Genomic DNA, 16,650 nt, shown 5'->3' on the forward strand with positions numbered 1-16,650 from the left:
TGCGGCTTGTTGTGTAAAAATATACGGCTGCTCACGGATGGCAAAGTTTTCAAAATAAAATCGTGAACTATAATTAAAGTTAGCCATCAGTTTCAAGGCAATTTTCAAGACATATATTTCAATCGATAACATCATCTTGACAAAACTAGACTTTATAATAAAATCACAGTTCCGACTTAATCTCAAATTAAAGTCATATACTTTATGCTTCCATAACAGCACGCGTTAAAAAAGTAAAATCCAAAAGTAATTGAGAAGGCATCAGCAGCTCAGGGGGAAGGAGTTTTTAAATTGGATTTACGGGCGTAAAAACTGCTTCTCAGCTACTGTAAATCCCCAAAATGTGTTCTCAAATCATGTTAAATTATGGATGGTCATACGTCTTGTTGATGCTGTCTGGCGAAAGGTATTCCTTAAATGTCCAGGCAGTTAGGAAGGGAGGAACAGTGGCATCATCTTTCTTTTTTCTTCTTCTCTTCCTATGGTAGTCGTCTCTCACTTTCGCTCTCTCTCATTCTCTCTGGCAGATGAACATTAAGTAAAACTCATTTGTTCCAGCAAATTGTTATACACTTTCATCTGGTGAAAAGAGGCTCTATTTGGATGATACGTTTGAGATGAATTCTCACACAATCAAACTCTGTCAAGGGCATATTTCCCTCAGGAGTGTGAAAAAGAGAAAAGGAGGTATGAGAAGTGTCTGTTTGAATAAGAGTAAATTGAGAGGACGTTGCTTCCTCGGACTGTATATGTCACATTTGGAAGAAGAGAAGAAGTGTTTCCAACCAATTTGTGTGATACATAAACAGTATCGTGAAAAAGTACGTGCCCCTTCTCAAATTCTTATTCCCCACTTTGTTTGAACTCATTCACTTCCAGCCCTTTTCACTGAAGCAACCCCCTTCGCTCCCGGCTGTTTTACTGGATTTTGACTGATTTAGCAAGGCCCACAGAATATTGTGTTCTATTGCTATAAAAACATGGAACCTACCAAAAGAAAGATTAAAGTCTCTTCTTTCATCGGGGAAAAAAAAAGTATACTGTATCGCTATCTGTTTCCGTTTTGCAGCAATTAGCATTAGAATATAGCTAAGTTTCATCATTATTCACAAATCTTTTTAAAACACTGGGGAAAAGAGCTTTTTTGCAACATGGCCCTGGTTGATCTCTTATACTCTACTGCCACCTGGTGGCCGTTTTTGTCATAACTGTCATTGCTTTAAGCAACCTCTTCCTTAACTACCAGTTTTTCAAGCATTTTCTTCAGATCAGAGGCTGCATCAACGCCTTCTGTATGCTCTTGCATTAAAAAAAATAAAAAATAAAAATAAAAAAACATATAAATACGTTTTTGGGAGCATAGTAATATTTTAAATAGAACGTATAAAACATGGAACCTACCAAAAGAAAGATTAAAGTCTCTTCTTTCATCGGGGAAAAAAAAAGTATACTGTATCGCTATCTGTTTCCGTTTTGCAGCAATTAGCATTAGAATATAGCTAAGTTTCATCATTATTCACAAATCTTTTTAAAACACTGGGGAAAAGAGCTTTTTTGCAACATGGCCCTGGTTGATCTCTTATACTCTACTGCCACCTGGTGGCCGTTTTTGTCATAACTGTCATTGCTTTAAGCAACCTCTTCCTTAACTACCAGTTTTTCAAGCATTTTCTTCAGATCAGAGGCTGCATCAACGCCTTCTGTATGCTCTTGCATTAAAAAAAATAAAAAATAAAAATAAAAAAACATATAAATACGTTTTTGGGAGCATAGTAATATTTTAAATAGAACGTATAAAACATGGAACCTACCAAAAGAAAGATTAAAGTCTCTTCTTTCATCGGGGAAAAAAAAAGTATACTGTATCGCTATCTGTTTCCGTTTTGCAGCAATTAGCATTAGAATATAGCTAAGTTTCATCATTATTCACAAATCTTTTTAAAACACTGGGGAAAGGAGCTTTTTTGCAACATGGCCCTGGTTGATCTCTTATACTCTACTGCCACCTGGTGGCCGTTTTTGTCATAACTGTCATTGCTTTAAGCAACCTCTTCCTTAACTACCAGTTTTTCAAGCATTTTCTTCAGATCAGAGGCTGCATCAATGCCTTCTGTATGCTCTTGCATAAAAACAAAACAAAAAAACAACAACATATAAATACGTCTTTGGGAGCATAGTAATATTTTAAATAGAACGTATAAAACATGGAACCTACCGAAAGAAAGATTAAAGTCTCTTCTTTCATCGGGGAAAAAAAAAGTATACTGTATCGCCATCTGTTTCCGTTTTGCAGCAATTAGCATTAGAATATAGCTAAGTTTCATCATTATTCACAAATCTTTTTAAAACACTGGGGAAAAGAGCTTTTTTGCAACATGGCCCTGGTTGATCTCTTATACTTTACTGCCACCTGGTGGCCGTTTTTGTCATAACTATCATTGCTTTAAGTAACCTCTTCCTTAACTACCAGTTTTTCAAGCATTTTCTTCAGTTCAGAGGCTGCATCAACGCCTTCTGTATGCTCTTACATTAAAAAAATAAAAAAACAAAAAAACATATAAATACGTCTTTGGGAGAATAGTAATATTTTAAATAGAACGTATAAAACATGGATCCTACCGAAAGAAAGATTAAAGTCTCTTCTTTCATCGGGGAAAAAAAAAGTATACTGTATCGCCATCTGTTTCCGTTTTGCAGCAATTAGCATTAGAATATAGCTAAGTTTCATCATTATTCACAAATCTTTTTAAAACACTGGGGAAAAGAGCTTTTTTGCAACATGGCCCTGGTTGATCTCTTATACTCTACTGCCACCTGGTGGCCGTTTTTGTCATAACTATCATTGCTTTAAGTAACCTCTTCCTTAACTACCAGTTTTTCAAGCATTTTCTTCAGTTCAGAGGCTGCATCAACGCCTTCTGTATGCTCTTGCATTAAAAAAATAAAAAATAAAAATAAAAAACATATAAATACGTCTTTGGGAGCATAGTAATATTTTAAATAGAACGTATAAAACATGGAACCTACCAAAAGAAAGATTAAAGTCTGTTCTTTCATCGGGGAAAAAAAAGTATACTGTATCGCTATCTGTTTCCGTTTTGCAGCAATTAGCATTAGAATATAGCTAAGTTTCATCATTATTCACAAATCTTTTTAAAACACTGGGGAAAAGAGCTTTTTTGCAACATGGCCCTGGTTGATCTCTTATACTCTACTGCCACCTGGTGGCCGTTTTTGTCATAACTATCATTGCTTTAAGTAACCTCTTCCTTAACTACCAGTTTTTCAAGCATTTTCTTCAGTTCAGAGGCTGCATCAACGCCTTCTGTATGCTCTTGCATTAAAGAAATAAAAAATAAAAATAAAAAACATATAAATACGTCTTTGGGAGCATAGTAATATTTTAAATAGAACGTATAAAACATGGAACCTACCAAAAGAAAGATTAAAGTCTCTTCTTTCATCGGGGGAAAAAAAGTATACTGTATCGCCATCTGTTTCCGTTTTGCAGCAATTAGCATTAGAATATAGCTAAGTTTCATCATTATTCACAAATCTTTTTAAAACACTGGGGAAAAGAGCTTTTTTATACTTTACTGCCACCTGGTGGCCGTTTTTGTCATAACTATCATTGCTTTAAGTAACCTCTTCCTTAACTACCAGTTTTTCAAGCATTTTCTTCAGTTCAGAGGCTGCATCAACGCCTTCTGTATGCTCTTACATTAAAAAAATAAAAAAATAAAAAAACATATAAATACGTCTTTGGGAGCATAGTAATATTTTAAATAGAACGTATAAAACATGGAACCTACCGAAAGAAAGATTAAAGTCTCTTCTTTCATCGGGGAAAAAAAAAGTATACTGTATCGCCATCTGTTTCCGTTTTGCAGCAATTAGCATTAGAATATAGCTAAGTTTCATCATTATTCACAAATCTTTTTAAAACACTGGGGAAAAGAGCTTTTTTGCAACATGGCCCTGGTTGATCTCTTATACTCTACTGCCACCTGGTGGCCGTTTTTGTCATAACTATCATTGCTTTAAGTAACCTCTTCCTTAACTACCAGTTTTTCAAGCATTTTCTTCAGATCAGAGGCTGCATCAACGCCTTCTGTATGCTCTTGCATTAAAAAAATAAAATATAAAAATAAAAAACATATAAATACGTCTTTGGGAGCATAGTAATATTTTAAATAGAACGTATAAAACATGGAACCTACCGAAAGAAAGATTAAAGTCTCTTCTTTCATCGGGGAAAAAAAAAGTATACTGTATCGCCATCTGTTTCCGTTTTGCAGCAATTAGCATTAGAATATAGCTAAGTTTCATCATTATTCACAAATCTTTTTAAAACACTGGGGAAAAGAGCTTTTTTGCAACATGGCCCTGGTTGATCTCTTATACTTTACTGCCACCTGGTGGCCGTTTTTGTCATAACTATCATTGCTTTAAGTAACCTCTTCCTTAACTACCAGTTTTTCAAGCATTTTCTTCAGTTCAGAGGCTGCATCAACGCCTTCTGTATGCTCTTACATTAAAAAAATAAAAAAATAAAAAAACATATAAATACGTCTTTGGGAGCATAGTAATATTTTAAATAGAACGTATAAAACATGGAACCTACCGAAAGAAAGATTAAAGTCTCTTCTTTCATCGGGGAAAAAAAAAGTATACTGTATCGCCATCTGTTTCCGTTTTGCAGCAATTAGCATTAGAATATAGCTAAGTTTCATCATTATTCACAAATCTTTTTAAAACACTGGGGAAAAGAGCTTTTTTGCAACATGGCCCTGGTTGATCTCTTATACTCTACTGCCACCTGGTGGCCGTTTTTGTCATAACTATCATTGCTTTAAGTAACCTCTTCCTTAACTACCAGTTTTTCAAGCATTTTCTTCAGATCAGAGGCTGCATCAACGCCTTCTGTATGCTCTTGCATTAAAAAAATAAAATATAAAAATAAAAAACATATAAATACGTCTTTGGGAGCATAGTAATATTTTAAATAGAACGTATAAAACATGGAACCTACCGAAAGAAAGATTAAAGTCTCTTCTTTCATCGGGGGAAAAAAAGTATACTGTATCGCCAACTGTTTCCGTTTTGCAGGAATTAGTATTAGAATATAGCTAAGTTTCATCATTATTCACAAATCTTTTTAAAACACTGGGGAAAAGAGCTTTTTTGCAACATGGCCCTGGTTGATCTTTTATACTTTACTGCCACCTGGTGGCCGTTTTTGTCATAACTATCATTGCTTTAAGTAACCTCTTCCTTAACTACCAGTTTTTCAAGCATTTTCTTCAGTTCAGAGGCTGCATCAACGCCTTCTGTATGCTCTTGCATTAAAAAAAATAAAAAAATAAAAAACATATAAATACGTCTTTGGGAGCATAGTAATATTTTGAATAGAACGTATTTATACGTTTTTGGGAGCAAAAGAGTTAATGGCGGCACCAAACGTATATCCTCTGCTGGGCCTTTTCCAGGATGGAGTTGTCAGTTTGAGCAAAAATGCTCACGTGGGATGGCTCTTGGCTAGTAAAACAATCCCGGACATTAGTGGGACTTCTTCAAGACTTTAAACTTGAAGAAGTTGACTTCATGTGCCCAGTTAACATACTGTGAGCACCACCATTCAAAAAAAAAAGTATAAAAGAGCTCGGTTTGAGGAGGTGGTATGAAGAAAAGACGGTTGTCACAGGAGGGAAATAAATGGTGTTCCAGTGAAATGACAGCATGCGGAGACGCCCACTGATGACTGCGACCGCTTGTCAACACACTTGGGATCAAAACGCGGGAATGAAAGACAGTAGTGACATGAGTTTGACAAGAGGGAATGAGAAGAGGAAAAAACGTGACGGCACAGTTGTGAATTCTCCCGCTCAGTAGTGCGACCCTGAAGAATACATCAAATAGAAGCCAGAGCGTGTCGGTGTTGGGTTAATTTTTGAAATCACATGACTAGCAGGTGTTGGGCCTTTGTTTCTTTACATGGGATTGCAGTCTGAACTCATCTAACTTGTCAATGGAGTGCAACAGTTTTCTAATTTCTGCTCTGAAGGAGGCGGTAGAAACAGTGCAGTTCTTTGTCAACACCTTTTGGTGTCTAACCTTGAGAATCTTGAGAAAAGGTGCTGACAAATCAAATCGATTGTCTGCTTTGTCATCCTGACAATTTTTATGAAATCCGTGCCTGTGAAAATAGATTTCGGGTCAGGTTGACTTTATTTCAGTCAGTCTTGGGGTTTCTGCCTGGACCTCTCAATTAACGGCATTTGTGGTCACTGCTCCACGTTGTTTCCATCTCTCAAAGGAATTCGCAACTCGCATCCAGTCTGTGATTGAGCGCGCTCGTTGCTTGAGTCGGAATGTTGACAACATGCCACAAGCCCTCAGTCATAACTGGCAGCTTTGTTAATTCCAATAGTGCCTGTCAACGTCATTCGGACTTTGCAGTAAATCAGGAAACTGCCAACTCCAAACCATCAAAATACTGATCTGAATTCCAAACATGTATCGAAAACTTTGAAAGGACAGACAGGCATACAATCTTCCACTTGTTCCAGGAATCCATCAGCTGCAAACGTTACATGTGGGCAAGCGAGGCTCCCCAATTCCTGGTTTCCTCATTGAGCATAATTGGTCAGGATAAGGGAAGGGCGGAGAGTAAATAGCAGAGTAGATCAGAGCAGAGTAAAAAAAAAAGTGTCTGCCGTCGTCGAGAGCCAAGAAGAAAAAATTAAAATTGATTAACAAACAGCCGTTAGTCAAATTTTCTAATATAATTAGGATTAATGATATTGTGCTTTGTATGAAACATTACTCATTCCCTTGTTCAGTGTTAAAGGAAAGCAAATGAGAACAATTTGACCTTTCAATGTTAATTTGCCAGCAACTTGGCTTCACTTTCATCATCATTTTCAACATCTATAAATGCCTTCTGTTATGGCAGTATAAGAATCTCTTTGGCACTTCAGAATTGAACACAGATGGTTGATTTGACATTTTTGTTGCTGTGATTCATTGGAGTCGAGGAAAATGATACGGAAGAGCATTATAGAAAGTGTCGTTGTCACTTTCCTTCCCTGTGTAAATAAACTAATTGGCTCGTCTCAGCATCTAAGTGCAGAACACTGCAAAGATTTGGGGCTTTTTCATTTTGTGGTCAAGATCGGATATTTCGTCCGAGGATGGATTAAAAAACAACAAAACTATCAGCAAGTCAAATCGATTAGAGAAATGGTTCTTAACTCATTCAGACCCCAAAATGTATAAATATGTTTTTAATACTTTGTCCTGTACTCCCCAAAACATATTTATACGTTTTTTTTTAATGCTTTGATACAGCTTCTGACATGAAGAGGTCTCTTAAAGCAATGGTAGTTATTACAAAGAACGGCCAGCAGGTGGCAGCAGAGTATAAGAGATCAACCAGGGCCATGTTGCCGCTTTCGGTGTGTGTTTTCAACAGGTTTGTGAATAATGATGAAACTTAGCTATATTCTAATGCTAATTACTGCAAAACGGAAACAGATACAAATATACGTTTTCCCCTGATGAAGAAGAGACTCTAATCTTTTTTCTGGTAGGTTCCATGTTTTTACAGCAATGGAACAGAATATTCTGTGGGCCTTGCAAAATCTAGTAAAACAGCCGGGAGTGAAAATGGCTGAAAGTGAATGAGTTAAACTGGGTTCGATCGAACCCCGGGGGGTTCGGTGAGTCAGTCTCAGGGGTTTGGTGGAGGTTAAAACGCACACCCGACTCATATGATTCATGATGATACTTGGCCATCATTGGCTGCAGGTGATCGGATGTATGGTGTTCCACAGGGTTCAATTCTGGGACCACTGAATTAGAGCATCATTAATATTGCTACATGGTTGTCACTAGCTTTTTTTTGTTTTTGTTTTTTTGCTGCACACTGTAAACAAACACAATTTCTATTTGGTGATATTAATGCTTTCCACTATCACAAATAATATGATCGACATCCTGGCCTTTTCTCACCTTCTCATTTTCGTTTTGTTTGTGCCAGTAACATTCTAATTGGATTTAACAAAAAAGGATCTTTTGATGCCTATATCTGTTATTTTGTTAGTATTTAAGAGTTTTCCATCTTGTTTAGCATGCAAGTCAATCTCACTTGCTCTCTGCAGTCAAATGTAAGGTGTGTAAAATATGCACACCCAATTTGGATTGCCGCTTTTGCAACCATAACTGTAATCGCATCCATGATGTGTCTGTCGAATCGACCGTTTTCAGCATGTTGTTCCCAACACAATACCATGTAAATGTAATCAAAGACGTGATCCACAGTCAAAAATGAAATCCTCTGCAAAAGCACACATATTCATGTTTTCTGTCCCTTTGCATATTCAGACTTGCATGCAACAATAACAATGAATCCAATTATATGATCATCGAGCCTCAGTGGTGATCTCTTTGCTTCAAAAACAACACAAATACATTTAAATGATGCACATTAGTCTTATTTTCTGGCCAATTAGATATTGCAAAGGCTATTCAACGGGACATGCGGTCATTACATCGGTTGTACATTTGAAAGAAAAGTCATTTTTGTGATTTTCTACTAATGTGGAATCCAAGTCTGCAAACATATTATATATATTTTAAATATATTATCAAAACGTAATGCCCATGAATATATATATATATTATCCCACCTCTGCCATGCATGATCTCTAAGTGACTGTGGTAATCCGCTATTTGCATGCGGAGATTTGTGCATGTTTTCCCTGAGTTTGCGCTCACAGGCTTAAACTGTCAACTTGGATTCCATTCCTTAGTGTACAGCAACTGCCGGGTTCAGACAGTGATTGCAGGCTCCATGTTCGATCGGGCCAATGTAATGTGTTCAACACAAATTAATAAGTAACCATCCTCATATGAGGATTTTACAACACAACCCAACTATTTGTTTTCATAAAAAGTAGACTTGATTTTAGACCAGGTGAAACGAGGTCTAAGTTGTGGTGCAGGCGATGTAATGTGATTTTGGTGGATTGGATTAAGGTGCAGGCAGAGAGGAGGTGTGTGGTGTATGTGTGCCGTTATATTTTATTCATAAAATTGACATCCTATTCAACAGCGTGCCTCAAACCCACTCAATCATTGCAGAAGTCAATTCAATTAATACATTATTCTTTTTGTATTATCATTATTATTATTTCATTCCACAAGTGGAGATCATCTTGCAGTTCCCCATAAACGTAATTTGTATACGCCGATCTCCGCCATGTACAACGTGTGCCTCACCGGCGCTGAATTTAAAGGGAATGAGGGGAGCCGCTTCGATTAACCGGGAATCAAGTCAGCTGTGTTTACTCCCACAACAGTGCCTATTTCTTTTTTCTTCTTCTTTTTTTTAAGAGCTTAGTGTTAGTCATTTGGCAGCTTTGCCAGGTCATCATCATCGCTTAATTATTATTATTTTTTATTAATTTAATTTAATAAATTTATTTATTTATTTGAATTTTTGTTGTGCATGTGCTCTTGTGCATGTGTGTGTTTTTGTGTTTGTGTTCATTAAATCACCTGAAACCTTAATAAGTCCAAGACCCTTCACCTTCACCAGATATGCCAAAGTCCCGCTACAATCGTGGAGTTGTCAGCAAACCAGAGGAAGGACTAGAGGAAGGAAAGATGAAGCAAATTGAGATCCACAGACACCAACCTCCACCAGAGGGAGAAACCAACTTTTGTAAATATCAAGAATAAAAAAAACTCTGGGTCTTGGGCAAGTCTTGATCTGGGATAATGTGGTTTTGAGTGCAACACTACAGATGGCTGCACAAATGTGTGAGGTTACGCAAGAGTCATATTGTTTTCCTGGTATGCACCTTTTTTTAAAAATGAAAATGCCCCTGATTCAGAGAACAAGCCCAATTTAACTTTTTCATGAGCTACATCTGTCTCTTTGACTCCCCCCGACTGTAAATTCATTTTGAACTAATGACAAACTCCTGACCAGACTTTGCTTCCATTTGGAGCTGGGAAATCGTATAGAACAACATGATGTCACCTGCACGGACATTTTCTCTCCAGGCATCCTTCTTGTATTTTCTTGGCCACCTTCCCTTTTCACATAATGAGTCTCTGTAGGAGTCTCGGGTGATGCTTATACATTATGGATGATACGTCACAGCCCTGGGACTGAGCTATTGCGTACTGCTCTGAGTACATTCCTGGCTCCTGCCAGGTTGGGATCTTTGATGTTCAAAAGTGTGGATGCATGAAATGAAGGTTTCTGCCGTGTGCCAGATCTTCCGCCTACATATTGTTGCTTTGACTCATGAATCTGTGTGGTGAATCATAGCCATGCGTCAAGTGGACCATACTCTCGTACTTATGGCAGAAATGTGTATGCATGTTATTATTGCTATATATTACAAAAGTACTTTATTTTTTTCTAAACAAAAAAACAGTCCAGTTTTTACGTATCTCACATCCTGGGCATTCCAATAAAATCCTGACTGGGAATAAGCTCACTGAGAGTGCTCTGCGCTCCCAAACCAAAAATGGGGTCTCAGTGAAGGTTCGTAAAGAAAACAAACAAACGTTGATTGCGCCAGCAAAAAAGGTTGGGTTTCAAACATTGTGTCATCATTTATTCATACGAGTAAGAATTCAAAAGTGAGTTATGTTTTTTGTTTGATTTCCTATATAGCCATACGTTAAAATAGTTATTACTCATTTACTCCCAGCCATTTTCACTGAAGCAACCCCCTTCGCTCCCAGCTGTTTTACTGGATTTTGACTGATTTTGCAAGGCCTACAGAATATTGTGTTCATTGCTTTAAGTAACCTCTTCCTTAACTACCAGTTTTTCAAGCATTTTCTTCAGATCAGAGGCTGCATCAACGCCTTCTGTATGCTCTTGCATTAAAAAAATAAAAAATACAAAATAAAAACATATAAATACGTCTTTGGGAGCATAGTAATATTTTAAATAGAACGTATAAAACATGGAACCTACCAAAAGAAAGATTAAAGTCTCTTCTTTCATTGGGGAAAAAAAAGTATACTGTATCGCTATCTGTTTCCGTTTTGCAGCAATTAGCATTAGAATATAGCTAAGTTTCATCATTATTCACAAATCTTTTTAATCTTTTTTAGCCATACGTTAAAATAGTTATTACTCATTTACTCCCAGCCATTTTCACTGAAGCAACCCCCTTCGCTCCCAGCTGTTTTACTGGATTTTGACTGATTTTGCAAGACCTACAGAATATTGTGTTCTATTGCTATAAAAACATGGAACCTACCAAAAGAAAGATCATAGTCTCATCATTATTCACAAACCTGTTGAAAACACTGGGAAAAATGGCTTATTGCAACATGGCCCTGGCTGATCTCTTATACTCTGCTGCCACCTGCTCGCCGTTTTTTTTTGTAATAACTACCATTGCTTTAAGCCACCTTTTAATGTAAGAAGCTGCATCAAAGCCTTCTGTATGCTCTAGCATAGCCCCCCTCCCTCCCCCTCCCATAAACATATAAATACGTTTTTTGGGTTTGAATGAGATAATGTATGGCATATTTGATTAAACCTTGAGTATCATTTGAGTATCTTGAGGATGGACCAAGTGTCCTCTTTTTTTTGGAAATCAAAATATGCTCACCCTATTCTATGCAAATTTCATGTGAAAATCAAGCAAAAATTCTGAAAATAAGGGCTCAGGATCAGCAAAGGCCTGATCTCCCGATGTAGTGTGAAAAATTATCCTTTACAAAAAATCTTGTGCAATCAGCTTGTGCGGTTGGAATGGAAAATCGTGGAAAACTGTGAATGAACTCAATACTTACAAAAGTTTGTTTAACGCTGATATTTCGAGATAACGGGAAATGGAATTGACCAGTGTTAATTACTGTGCTATTACTGGACAAAAAATGTGTGTGTTTTGAGTGCTTGTATAATGTGTCTTACTAGCTAGAAATTCACCAAAATAAAAATGACAAGGAGAGCAGTTTGCAACTACAATTTTGTCATCAGCTACATTAGCTAGCGTTAGCATAGCTTCTTTTGTATCATTTTTCCGTATTTTCGGGATGCCCTGGAAAACCGTGCTTCTTCTCACAGATCGTATTTTCTACTTTGGGGCAAGACGCTATTTATGAACAACCGCATTGATGATTCGAGTGATCGTTTTTGCTTGCAAATGCTCGTGAATGAGAAAGCATACTTTGGGGCTTTGTGGATTATATAGAGCTCTCGATTCGATGCAAGAAGGACATTATCATTAATAACTGGTGTGAAAATGATCACACTGATTATGAACTAACACGTGTGCTCATGCATGAACATGACAATGCAAGGGTTGCCAAGTGTGAACACACCTAACGAGTTTGCCAAATCCCCCCAATGGTCGAGTTTAGTGCTTTTGGACACTGTGGGGTGAAAATGATAATTTGTCAAATATTTGCAGGTACGTTGTTCTTTCAAGTATAGAAAACCATGTTCGTCATTGATCACAATTGTCACCCACCATCTTGTATGACATTATTGCTTACACATTTTACCTTAATCAATTGAAGACAAAGATTACAAACGATATTTCAAAGGAAAGAACTATCCCATTTAAACAGATTTTGGGATATGTAAATATTTGTGAGACTTCTTACTCATACAATATCTTCAATGTTTCTGCTCATGCGGAAACAGAATTGTTGATTAAAGAAGAGAAAACTGTACAGGGATGATTAAGAAGTCCGCGTGTAAGGCATCTGAGTGAAACAAATTCAATTCACACGTTGCAGTGTGTAGTAATTAAACTGTGAGAGTGGAAATGGCCAAGCAGGATACAATTAAGAAGTGTCTTAACAGTGTCTTTAAAAATAAATAAATAAGTGTAGGTAAGGAAATGTGCTGAACAGTAGCGACACAAGTTGGCTTTTTGTGGAGAAATATATATGTGGATAGCTGAGCTGCATTGCTGCTGTCTACAGACTCGTCACACCGAATGCCAAACTACCTCCACTTCTCCATCTTCCCAAGCATCTTAAGAATTTTTTTTTTTTTCTGACTTTTTTTTTGTGTGTGGTGGAGATGCTGGTGGAGTTCCACTCTTTATTTATTTATGTATGTATTTATTTATTTATATATTTATACTTTTGTTCCTCCCAAATTAACACCAACGCAACCATAATTAAAAAAAAAAAAAAGGCAGTTTATTTATTTATTTACCGGGGTATTTATTTATTTATTATATTGTCATTCTAAATTAACACATTAAAAATTCAAGCATAATAAAAAAAAAAAAAGAACGCCATTTATTTATTTATTTATTTATTTATAATATTGTAATTTCCAAATCAAAACTAATGCCAGCATAATTTTAAAACGAATGCCAGCTCACTGGTAAGACCCACTATGTTTTTAGGGAGTAGTGACACGCACACACACGCACACACACACAAAAAACATGATTAATGTTGAGCTATTTTAAAACCTGCGGGGCCCTTGTTGGTAACCCCTACTGTATAGTTAACGGACAAAATAATGAAAAATGTATTTGATAAAACGAATTACTGTAAAATCTCGTGAATTAACACACACCCATGTATAATACGCCTCCCAAATTCCCCCTTAAAAACAACAAAAAAAATTTCTCTGTACTTGCATTGTACACTCTTATTAATTTTAGTAAGTTATTAGTACTTTTGAATCTGTACCTCAGTTTTTAACTGCTTTTAAATGGCATACTTTAAATGTCTGTATTGGAAACATGCTATAAAAAATGACTTTTTTTTTATCATCATAAAATTTGCTACGAAAATGACTTTATTTCTGTGCTATCGTCATAAACCGAGTACGCAATTTTTTTTTAAAAATGATTTATTTTTGTGCTAAAACCTGGTGAGATAATCGGACCCTCTAAATTTCACACCCAATACTTTTTTTGCCAGTTGTCACCGTGAATACATTTTTCAAACGATGTTTTCCTCATGTACTGCCAGTTTTTTTTTCACACTTACATAACGAGTGTGTGTGAGAATCAAATAACCCACACGTAGTGTTATAAGCGCTTTTAACAAATATGCCGTATTTATACAACAAGCTACCATATGTAATATGTATACATAAAATACATACAAGCTTCTTGACCCCCCTTGTGAAAACAACTGAGCTTTTTTTTTTTTTTTCTTCCTGAGTATTTGCCAAGCGGCAGGCCCATCCCTTAGAGACAAGGAGGTGCATCTAAGCCCAATTAACCTCTGTCTGTTTTTTTATGGGCCTCTATGGATGAATGTGATGAACCCGGTACCCATCACATGGCGGTACTGTACCCCGAAGAGACACTCCTGGCTGCTGATACGTTCTCCGAAGCATTAAGCAGCAGGGAAAAGGCACTTGTCGTAAGGATTTAGCTGTCACGCACACACGCAGATGTTTATCCGCCGTCTCCGTGCGTTCGCCGCAACACACTGTGCCTCCGTGCGCGTATTCCCGCAGCCGTAATAAATAGGCGAGCACCTCACACTGCGGTGCACGCTGTTAAATTAATAATGAGCTATCAAACAGTGCCGATTTATGTAAAACTAGCCAGCACGGCGAGCATTTATTTTCCTTTCATCACCATTTGAGAGAGTAATGGGCCACACTCGGCCCAAAACAGGTTGTCACTATCAGGGTTAAAGCTGTCACGGCGAGCTGATGACGACAATAATTCAGCCAGGACGAGCACAATCTGAAATTGGGTCACGCTTTCGCTGAAAGTATTTCCGCGTCATTATGAAGGTTGGAATGAAAACGGGATTCTGTGGCGTATCTTTCGTCACCTGAAAAAGCTGCGGCTAGTCAAGTGGAACGGATGGTCGTGTTTGCGGATGATGAGGATATCCAGGCGGGCGAGGCGCGAGGTTAATTACTTGTTCAGATATTATAAAAAAAAAAAAAAAGAGGTTTGCGCTATCTGGCACATTGTAATGAGACGATTTAAGATTTTGACCTCATGCTAACAACTATATTTATGCATGAAGAGCTAAAATCACATGCAGGATAATGACAATGTTTGAGGCCCCCGTCCACACGAAAGCCGGTTTCAACGTATCCTCACAAGTTTCTTACCGTTCGCCCTCACGATGGCGCCGTTTCGGAGCTTGAAACCGATCGCTTTTGAAACCGGGCTCCAGAGTGGAAAGTTTTCAAAACGTGCCCCCGTACGCGTCCGTCTGGACACCTTATGCAGGATACTCCTCCGGTGATGACGTAATGGCCGCAGCTCGATGACGTATGCGCCGATTCTCGCAGTCAGTCTGTCAACAACAATGGCGGACAGCCGTGTCGTCGTCGTTTTGCGCAGCCTCCTAAGCTATCTTATGGTTTTGCAACAAAATATTTAGCTTCTTTATTCCCACGTTCAACAAGCGGTGTTTTACTTGAATCACCCGCCATTGTCACTTCTCCTGTGCTCGTCTTATCTGTATATACGACTGGATAGCCGATAGCCCATACACACCCGTGCAAGCCATTAAAGCAACAGGGCGGCCATCTTATAAATTAACCTACGAGCCGTACATGTCTAATCTGTACGTATACGATTTCGATATTGTACATTTATAGGATTGTATCGTATGCCGAGAAACGTTTCTTGGGAGGAGTAATATGGCGGCTTTGCGGCTTCAAAAGTTTTGGCCTGTCGGCTATTCAGATTGTTCGTCTTCTTCGCTGATTCTTCTTCTACGCTTTTCGTTAACTGCGTGTGGCTGCGCTAAAGCGCCACTCAAGACCAGGGATGTACATTACAGCTGTTAAACATTCTCAGCGTCTTCTTTTGGACGCACGCGTCTCGAAACGTTTCTGTGTGTACAAGATAATTTTGAGGAACGGCATTCAAGCATTCATGGGATGAGTCTCCTTATTTTACGCCTGATTTCCGCTAATCAGACGATTTATAGGTGCGGAAGGGAGACGTGAGATAATTCTAATTGGGTCCTCTAGTTGCTGTTGTTGCTAGTATTCAGATTTTTTTTCCTCCCAATCACAGTGGTGAGCATTCCGTCAGTACTGACGAAAACCGTCCGTCATTGACGAACGACCGTTTTGCTGATGAATTTCCAGAAATTATAATAAAACGGTGGGCTAAGCACTAACGGATGTTCGTGGATTCTCGTCCATCAGTGTAATCGTCACGCACGTTTTGTTGACAATTGACGGACCGACGGACCGCCCACGTCTGTCTGTCAGTCCTAAAATAGTGGCGACAAACTAATGACGGACGCAAGGTTAAAAAAATGATGGACTGATGATTACAGTTTGGTTTGGCTTGGAAAAATGACAAACTGACAACATTTTGTAAATTGCCCACTTTTGCCCGTTTATCCTCCGGTGCGCTTACCATTTTTGCAATCTCGGATTTCGTTTCGTTTCGTACCTTGTGTGATATATCACAACTATGAGTATGGTTGGGTCACACACAATCAGGGGTGCAAGCCAGTCCCCAACTACACTACATCAGTGTTCCAGGCGCCCGAATTTTTAAGGGAATGAGGGGAGCCGCTTCAATTGGCCAAGAAACGGCTGCATTCCATCCTACAATGCTGTGTGCAAAATGCCCTTTTTTCTATCTTTGCTAGTCAAGCAAGCTACCTAAAGAAAGGAAACTCCTCCCCCTCCACTACGAG

This window comes from Vanacampus margaritifer, chromosome 10 (assembly GCF_051991255.1).
Source record: "Vanacampus margaritifer isolate UIUO_Vmar chromosome 10, RoL_Vmar_1.0, whole genome shotgun sequence".
Classification (NCBI taxonomy): Eukaryota; Metazoa; Chordata; class Actinopteri; order Syngnathiformes; family Syngnathidae; genus Vanacampus; species Vanacampus margaritifer.